This window comes from Oncorhynchus gorbuscha, linkage group LG24 (genome assembly GCF_021184085.1).
Source record: "Oncorhynchus gorbuscha isolate QuinsamMale2020 ecotype Even-year linkage group LG24, OgorEven_v1.0, whole genome shotgun sequence".
NCBI lineage: Eukaryota > Metazoa > Chordata > Actinopteri > Salmoniformes > Salmonidae > Oncorhynchus > Oncorhynchus gorbuscha.
Genome location: NC_060196.1, coordinates 23,872,058 through 23,882,119, shown reverse-complemented (window position 1 = coordinate 23,882,119; position 10,062 = coordinate 23,872,058).

Below are 10,062 nucleotides of genomic sequence, written 5' to 3'. Positions count from 1 at the left end.
TGGTCTTATTAGGTTCTTTCCCTCTTTCTATCCCTCTCTCTCCCCCTCCCTCTCTCACTCTCTCGCTCTCTCTTCTCTCTATCGTTCCGTTCCTGCTCCCAGCTGTTCCTATTCCCCTAATCAATCATTTTTAGTCTTCCCACACCTGTTCCCGATCCTTTCCCCTGATTAGAGTCCCTATTTCTTCCTTTGTGTTCCGTTCCTGTCCTGTCGGTTCCTTGTTTAGAATTCACCGTGCTGTGATTGTGTATCGCCCTGTCGTGTCGTGTTTTCCTCAGATGCTGCGTGGTGAGCAGGTGTCTGAGTCTGTCTGGTTCGAGTGCCTTCCCGAGGCAACCTGCTGTTCACCTGCTGTTCAAGATCGAGTCTCCAGTTAGTCCTCGTCATTTCGAGTGAAAGTTGTGTTTTTTTGTTTGTATTCACTTTACTGGATTAAAGACTCTGTTTTCGCCAAGTCGCTTTTGGGTCCTCTTTCACCTGCATGACAGAAGGAACCGACCAAGGAATGGACCCAGCGACTTCAGACGCTCGTTACACTGCCGTCGAGATCCAAGGAGCCATGCTCGGCAGACACGAGCAGGAATTGTCTGCTGCTCGCCATGCCGTGGAGAACCTGGCCGCTCAGGTTTCCGACCTCTCTGGACAGTTCCAGAGTCTACGTCTCGTGCCACCTGTTACTTCCTGGCCTGTCGAGCCTCCAGAACCTAGGGTTAATAACCCACCTTGCTACTCCGGGCAGCCCACTGAGTGCCGCTCCTTTCTACACACAGTGTGAGATTGTGTTCTCTCTCCAACCCAACACATACTCTAGAGAGAGAGCTCGGGTTGCTTACGTCATTTCACTCCTTACTGGCCGGGCTCGAGAATGGGGCACAGCTATCTGGGAGGCAAGGGCTGATTGCTCTAACAAGTTCCAGAACTTTAAAGAGGAGATGATTCGGGTTTTTGACCGTTCAGTTTTTGGTAGGGAGGCTTCTAGGGCCCTGGCTTCCTTATGCCAAGGTGAACGGCCCATAACGGATTATTCTATTGAGTTTCGCACTCTTGCTGCCTCTAGTGAGTGGAACGAGCCGGCGCTGCTCGCTCGTTTTCTGGAGGGACTCCACGCAGTGGTTAAGGATGAGATTCTCTCCCGGGAGGTTCCTTCAGATGTGGACTCTTTGATTGCTCTCGCCATCCGCATAGAACGACGGGTAGATCTTCGTCACCGGGCTCGTGGAAGAGAGCTCGCATCAACGGTGTTTCCCTGCTCCGCATCGCAACCATCTCCCTCCTCTGGCTCAGAGTCTGAGCCCATGCAGCTGGGAGGGATTCGCATCTCGACTAAGGAGAGGGAACGGAGGTTCACCAACCGCCTGTGCCTCTATTGCGGAGTTGCTGGACATTTTGTTAATTCATGTCCAGTAAAGGCCAGAGCTCATCTGTAAGCGGAGGGCTACAGGTGAGCGCAACTACTCAAGTCTCTCCATCAAAATCCTGTACTACTTTGTCGGTCCATCTACGCTGGACCGGTTCGGGTGCTACATGTAGTGCCTTGATAGACTCTGGGGCTGAGGGTTGTTTCATGGACGAAGCATGGGTTCGGAAACATGACATTCCTTTCAGAGAGTTAGATAAGCCTACGCCCATGTTCGCCTTAGATGGTAGTCATCTTCCCAGTATCAGATTTGAGACACTACCTTTAACCCTCACAGTATCTGGTAACCACAGTGAGACTATTTCTTTTTTGATTTTTCGTTCACCGTTTACACCTGTTGTTTTGGGTCATCCCTGGCTAGTATGTCATAATCCTTCTATTAATTGGTCTAGTAATTCTATCCTATCCTGGAACGTTTCTTGTCATGTGAAGTGTTTAATGTCTGCCATCCCTCCCGTTTCTTCTGTCCCTACTTCTCAGGAGGAACCTGGCGATTTGACAGGAGTGCCGGAGGAATATCATGATCTGCGCACGGTCTTCAGTCGGTCCCGAGCCAACTCCCTTCCTCCTCACCGGTCGTATGATTGTAGTATTGATCTCCTTCCGGGGACCACTCCTTCTCGGGGTAGACTATACTCTCTGTCGGCTCCCGAACGTAAGGCTCTCGAGGATTATTTGTCTGTGTCTCTTGACGCCGGTACCATAGTGCCTTCTTCCTCTCTGGCCGGGGCGGGGTTCTTTTTGTTAAGAAGAAGGACGGTACTCTGCGCCCCTGCGTGGATTATCGAGGGCTGAATGACATAACGGTTAAGAATCGTTATCCGCTTCCCCTTATGTCATCAGCCTTCGAGATTCTGCAGGGAGCCAGGTGCTTTACTAAGTTGGACCTTCGTAACGCTTACCATCTCGTGCGCATCAGAGAGGGGGACGAGTGGAAAACGGCGTTTAACACTCCGTTAGGGCATTTTGAGTACCGGGTTCTGCCGTTTGGTCTCGCCAATGCGCCAGCTGTTTTTCAGGCATTAGTTAATGATGTTCTGAGAGACATGCTGAACATCTTTGTTTTTGTCTATCTTGACGATATCCTGATTTTTTCTCCGTCACTCGAGATTCATGTTCAGCACGTTCGACGTGTCCTACAGCGCCTTTTAGAGAATTGTCTCTACGTAAAGTCTGAGAAGTGCTCTTTTCATGTCTCCTCCGTTACTTTTCTCGGTTCCGTTATTTCCGCTGAAGGCATTCAGATGGATTCCGCTAAGGTCCAAGCTGTCAGTGATTGGCCCGTTCCAAGGTCACGTGTCGAGTTGCAGCGCTTTTTAGGTTTCGCTAATTTCTATCGGCGTTTCATTCGTAATTTCGGTCAAGTTGCTGCCCCTCTCACAGCTCTTACTTCTGTCAAGACGTGTTTTAAGTGGTCCGGTTCCGCCCAGGGAGCTTTTGATCTTCTAAAAGAACGTTTTACGTCCGCTCCTATCCTCGTTACTCCTGACGTCACTAGACAATTCATTGTCGAGGTTGACGCTTCAGAGGTAGGCGTGGGAGCCATTCTATCCCAGCGCTTCCAGTCTGACGATAAGGTTCATCCTTGCGCTTATTTTTCTCATCGCCTGTCGCCATCTGAGCGCAACTATGATGTGGGTAACCGTGAACTGCTCGCCATCCGCTTAGCCCTAGGCGAATGGCGACAGTGGTTGGAGGGGCGACCGTTCCTTTTGTCGTTTGGACAGACCATAAGAACCTTGAGTACATCCGTTCTGCCAAACGACTTAATGCCCGTCAAGCTCGTTGGGCGTTGTTTTTCGCTCGTTTCGAGTTTGTGATTTCTTACCGTCCGGGTAGCAAGAACACCAAGCCTGATGCCTTATCCCGTCTGTTTAGTTCTTCTGTGGCTTCTACTGATCCCGAGGGGATTCTTCCTTATGGGCGTGTTGTCGGGTTAACAGTCTGGGGAATTGAAAGACAGGTTAAGCAAGCACTCACGCACACTGCGTCGCCGCGCGCTTGTCCTAGTAACCTCCTTTTCGTTCCTGTTTCCACTCGTCTGGCTGTTCTTCAGTGGGCTCACTCTGCCAAGTTAGCTGGTCATCCCGGTGTTCGAGGCACTCTTGCGTCTATTCGCCAGCGCTTTTGGTGGCCGACTCAGGAGCGTGACACGCGCCGTTTCGTGGCTGCTTGTTCGGACTGCGCGCAGACTAAGTCGGGTAACTCTCCTCCTGCCGGTCGTCTCAGACCGCTCCCCATTCCTTCTCGACCATGGTCTCACATCGCCCTAGACTTCATTACCGGTCTGCCTTTGTCTGCGGGGAAGACTGTGATTCTTACGGTTGTCGATAGGTTCTCTAAGGCGGCACATTTCATTCCCCTCGCTAAACTTCCTTACGCTAAGGAGACGGCACAAATCATTATCGAGAATGTATTCAGAATTCATGGCCTCCCGTTAGACGCCGTTTCAGACAGAGGCCCGCAATTCACGTCACAGTTTTGGAGGGAGTTCTGTCGTTTGATTGGTGCGTCCGTCAGTCTCTCTTCCGGGTTTCATCCCCAGTCTAACGGTCAAGCAGAGAGGGCCAATCAGACGATTGGTCGCATACTACGCAGCCTTTCTTTCAGAAACCCTGCGTCTTGGGCAGAACAGCTCCCCTGGGCAGAATACGCTCACAATTCGCTTCCTTCGTCTGCTACCGGGTTATCTCCGTTTCAGAGTAGTCTGGGTTACCAGCCTCCTCTGTTCTCATCCCAGCTTGCCGAGTCCAGCGTTCCCTCCGCTCAAGCGTTTGTCCAACGTTGTGAGCGCACCTGGAGGAGGGTGAGGTCTGCACTTTGCCGTTACAGGGCACAGACTGTGAGAGCCGCCAATAAACGCAGGATTAAGAGTCCAAGGTATTGTTGCGGCCAGAGAGTGTGGCTTTCCACTCGCAACCTTCCTCTTACGACAGCTTCTCGTAAGTTGACTCCGCGGTTCATTGGTCCGTTCCGTGTCTCCCAGGTCGTCAATCCTGTCGCTGTGCGACTGCTTCTTCCGCGACATCTTCGTCGCGTCCATCCTGTCTTCCATGTCTCCTGTGTCAAGCCCTTTCTTCGCACCCCCGTTCGTCTTCCCTCCCCCTCCCGTCCTTGTCGAGAGCGCACCTATTTACAAGGTACATAAGATCATGGACATGCGTTCTCGGGGACGGGGTCACCAATACTTAGTGGATTGGGAGGGTTACGGTCCTGAGGAGAGGAGTTGGGTTCCGTCTCGGGACGTGCTGGACCGTTCACTCATCGATGATTTCCTCCGTTGCCGCCAGGATTCCTCCTCGAGTGCGCCAGGAGGCGCTCGGTGAGTGGGGGGTACTGTCATGTTTTGTCATTTATTATCTTGTCTTGTCCCTGTGCTTCCCATTCTATTCGTTTCCCTCTGCTGGTCTTATTAGGTTCTTTCCCTCTTTCTATCCCTCTCTCTCCCCCTCCCTCTCTCACTCTCTCGCTCTCTCTTCTCTCTATCGTTCCGTTCCTGCTCCCAGCTGTTCCTATTCCCCTAATCAATCATTTAGTCTTCCCACACCTGTTCCCGATCCTTTCCCCTGATTAGAGTCCCTATTTCTTCCTTTGTGTTCCGTTCCTGTCCTGTCGGTTCCTTGTTTAGAATTCACCGTGCTGTGATTGTGTATCGCCCTGTCGTGTCGTGTTTTCCTCAGATGCTGCGTGGTGAGCAGGTGTCTGAGTCTGTCTGGTTCGAGTGCCTTCCCGAGGCAACCTGCTGTTCACCTGCTGTTCAAGATCGAGTCTCCAGTTAGTCCTCGTCATTTCGAGTGAAAGTTGTGTTTTTTTGTTTGTATTCACTTTACTGGATTAAAGACTCTGTTTTCGCCAAGTCGCTTTTGGGTCCTCTTTCACCTGCATGACAGTGTTGTCTGTTCACACTGCTATGCTTTATCTTGGCCAGGTCGCAGTTGCAAATGAGAACTTGTTCTCAACTAGCCTACCTGGTTAAATAAAGGTGAAATAAAAATAAAAATAAAAATAAACACGTGCATTTAAAGTATAACTTTTTTATGTATATAAACAAAATGCATATAAATGTAACAATTCCAACCAAATACAATCTGAACAACATAATAATAGAATATTGCACCATATCAAAGAAAAATAAATAACAATGTGCAAAACTGCAGCATTCCACTTAAAACATTAAACTGGTCCCTCTTTTCTCTCTCTCTTCTTTATTGCCATGTTATAACCAGCAGCACGCAGCAATGCTGACCATATTTTGCTTTTATGAGAGATTTGCATTCAGAAATGCAAGCTGCCTCACTTTCGAGGGGCTGATGCGGTTTCTTCTCTCAGTAATTATTTTTCCCATTTTTGAGAAGACCCTCTCAGAGGGAACGGATGTGGCCACCATGCAGAGTCTCCCTGTAATGACTGTAGTAAGCCGTGGGTAGACAGAGGCCTTGTTCTTCCACCAGCTCAGAGGAGGAGGGGCTCCTCCAAATAGGATCGGACCTCCATTATGGCATCTGCTGAGGAATTCCTTCGTGCTACATCCCCAGTTGCTCTCTCATCAGACGTTTGTGGCACTACTGCTCGTGCTTCTGCTCAATCTGCTCCCTCTTCTTCCTGTTGCCCTGGTGCCTGAGCCAGCTGACTGCTGGGGCTGTCCCTCCCTGCTGCTGAGGTTATTCTTTGAAGAGCCTCATCACTCACTCTGGCATCACTGAAGGCTAACTTCTTAAACCTGTGGTGAAGTGCAGCGGTTTCTGATAGCACGTGATTATATTCCATTCTGTCCATTGATGAACACAGGATGTCCATCAAGTCTGTCACATGTCCTGTGGTTACATTTGCTTCTCTCTGGCGGCTGGCTGTGATTCGCTGCAGACCCTTACACAGGAGCATCATTTCTGAGGCTGTCACATAGCTGAAAGGAGAGAACAGTAACTTATTAGTTCAGGTTCCTGTTTTGTCTACTGATACTACATTCTCATCTGCTGCTCATATACATATATAATGATGTAGTAACAGCTGCTTACTGTACCTCTCTCCACTGATCTCCACAGTGACCTGCTCAAAGGGTTCCAGGACTCTGCACACCTCCTCCACCACCTCCCATTCCTCTTGGGTCAGAGCATCAACAGGTGCATTGACAATGACCAGGCTAGAGATGATGGCATCAAGCATCCCCATCTGGCGTTGTGTAGACTTTAGTTTTCAGCACCTAATGTGCTCCTGTGGAAGTATTCCACAGCTGCTTTCACTTTGTCCACAGTGGGCTTCATCAGCTTCAGAGCATCTCTTACAATCCGGTTGATTGCGTGGGAAAGACCTGGATGATGGGTCCATTTAAAAATGTTCATGGCTTTGGTTATGTTAGATGCATTGTCGCTAACACAACAGACCACTTTTCCATCTACTTACCATTCTCTGGCCACTCTCAACAGTTCCTCTGCCAAGTTCTGTGAGGTGTGTCTGTCGCTGAACTCAAAGCAGTCCGTCCCGAAGACCGCTAGACATCGAAAAAATCTTCAATAAAGTGACATGTAACTGACATGTAAGAAGTGGTTACCCCTGATGTCCAGCAGTGAGTGGTAAGGCAAACTGCAGTAGCTTTTTGGACTATTTCCCGAACTGAAGCCTGTGTGCTCTCATACAGTTGTAGAATAAGTGATTTTGAAAGGGGTTTCCTGCTTGGAATTGTGTACATTGGATTTAGACTATTGCTATAAATTCTAAAACCTCTGTCCTCCATGATAAAAAATGGCTGGAAATCGGTGGCAATCACTTTAGCCAATGCAATATCAATTTGGTCTTGTTTTGCTACAGACTGTCATGCAGGTGAAAGAGGACCCAAAAGCGACTTGGCGAAAACAGAGTCTTTAATCCAGTAAAGTAAATACAAACAAAAAACACAACTTTCACTCGAAATGACGAGGACAAACTGGAGACTCGATCTTGAACAGCAGGTGAACAGCAGGTTGCCTCGGGAAGGCACTTGAACCAGACAGACTCAGACACCTGCTCACCACGCAGCATCTGAGGAAAACACGACACGACAGGGCGATACACAAACACAGCACGGTGAATTCTAGACAAGGAACCGACAGGACAGGAACGGAACACAAAGGAAGAAATAGGGACTCTAATCAGGGGAAAGGATCGGGAACAGGTGTGGGAAGACTAAATGATTGATTAGGGGAATAGGAACAGCTGGGAGCAGGAACGGAACGATAGAGAGAAGAGAGAGCGAGAGAGTGAGAGAGGGAGGGGGAGAGAGAGGGATAGAAAGAGGGAAAGAACCTAATAAGACCAGCAGAGGGAAACGAATAGAATGGGAAGCACAGGGACAAGACAAGATAATAAATGACAAAACATGACAGTACCCCCACTCACCGAGCGCCTCCTGGCGCACTCGAGGAGGAATCCTGGCGGCAACGGAGGAAATCATCAATGAGTGAACGGTCCAGCACGTCCCGAGACGGAACCCAACTCCTCTCCTCAGGACCGTAACCCTCCCAATCCACTAAGTATTGGTGACCCCGTCCCCGAGAACGCATGTCCATGATCTTATGTACCTTGTAAATAGGTGCGCTCTCGACAAGGACGGGAGGGGGAGGGAAGACGAACGGGGTGCGAAGAAAGGGCTTAACACAGGAGACATGGAAGACAGGATGGACGCGACGAAGATGTCGCGGAAGAAGCAGTCGCACAGCGACAGGATTGACGACCTGGGAGACACGGAACGGACCAATGAACCGCGGAGTCAACTTACGAGAAGCTGTCGTAAGAGGAAGGTTGCGAGTGGAAAGCCACACTCTCTGGCCGCAACAATACCTTGGACTCTTAATCCTGCGTTTATTGGCGGCTCTCACAGTCTGTGCCCTGTAACGGCAAAGTGCAGACCTCACCCTCCTCCAGGTGCGCTCACAACGTTGGACAAACGCTTGAGCGGAGGGAACGCTGGACTCGGCAAGCTGGGATGAGAACAGAGGAGGCTGGTAACCCAGACTACTCTGAAACGGAGATAACCCGGTAGCAGACGAAGGAAGCGAATTGTGAGCGTATTCTGCCCAGGGGAGCTGTTCTGCCCAAGACGCAGGGTTTCTGAAAGAAAGGCTGCGTAGTATGCGACCAATCGTCTGATTGGCCCTCTCTGCTTGACCGTTAGACTGGGGATGAAACCCGGAAGAGAGACTGACGGACGCACCAATCAAAAGACAGAACTCCCTCCAAAACTGTGACGTGAATTGCGGGCCTCTGTCTGAAACGGCGTCTAACGGGAGGCCATGAATTCTGAATACATTCTCGATAATGATTTGTGCTGTCTCCTTAGCGGAAGGAAGTTTAGCGAGGGGAATGAAATGTGCCGCCTTAGAGAACCTATCGACAACCGTAAGAATCACAGTCTTCCCCGCAGACAAAGGCAGACCGGTAATGAAGTCTAGGGCGATGTGAGACCATGGTCGAGAAGGAATGGGGAGCGGTCTGAGACGACCGGCAGGAGGAGAGTTACCCGACTTAGTCTGCGCGCAGTCCGAACAAGCAGCCACGAAACGGCGCGTGTCACGCTCCTGAGTCGGCCACCAAAAGCGCTGGCGAATAGACGCAAGAGTGCCTCGAACACCGGGATGACCAGCTAACTTGGCAGAGTGAGCCCACTGAAGAACAGCCAGACGAGTGGAAACAGGAACGAAAAGGAGGTTACTAGGACAAGCGCGCGGCGACGCAGTGTGCGTGAGTGCTTGCTTAACCTGTCTTTCAATTCCCCAGACTGTTAACCCGACAACACGCCCATAAGGAAGAATCCCTCGGGATCAGTAGAAGCCACAGAAGAACTAAACAGACGGGATAAGGCATCAGGCTTGGTGTTCTTGCTACCCGGACGGTAAGAAATCACAAACTCGAAACGAGCGAAAAACAACGCCCAACGAGCTTGACGGGCATTAAGTCGTTTGGCAGAACGGATGTACTCAAGGTTCTTATGGTCTGTCCAAACGACAAAAGGAACGGTCGCCCCCTCCAACCACTGTCGCCATTCGCCTAGGGCTAAGCGGATGGCGAGCAGTTCACGGTTACCCACATCATAGTTGCGCTCAGATGGCGACAGGCGATGAGAAAAATAAGCGCAAGGATGAACCTTATCGTCAGACTGGAAGCGCTGGGATAGAATGGCTCCCACGCCTACCTCTGAAGCGTCAACCTCGACAATGAATTGTCTAGTGACGTCAGGAGTAACGAGGATAGGAGCGGACGTAAACGTTCTTTTAGAAGATCAAAAGCTCCCTGGGCGGAACCGGACCACTTAAAACACGTCTTGACAGAAGTAAGAGCTGTGAGAGGGGCAGCAACTTGACCGAAATTACGAATGAAACGCCGATAGAAATTAGCGAAACCTAAAAAGCGCTGCAACTCGACACGTGACCTTGGAACGGGCCAATCACTGACAGCTTGGACCTTAGCGGAATCCATCTGAATGCCTTCAGCGGAAATAACGGAACCGAGAAAAGTAACGGAGGAGACATGAAAAGAGCACTTCTCAGACTTTACGTAGAGACAATTCTCTAAAAGGCGCTGTAGAACACGTCGAACGTGCTGAACATGAATCTCGAGTGACGGAGAAAAAATCAGGATATCGTCAAGATAGACAAAAACAAAGATGTTCAGCA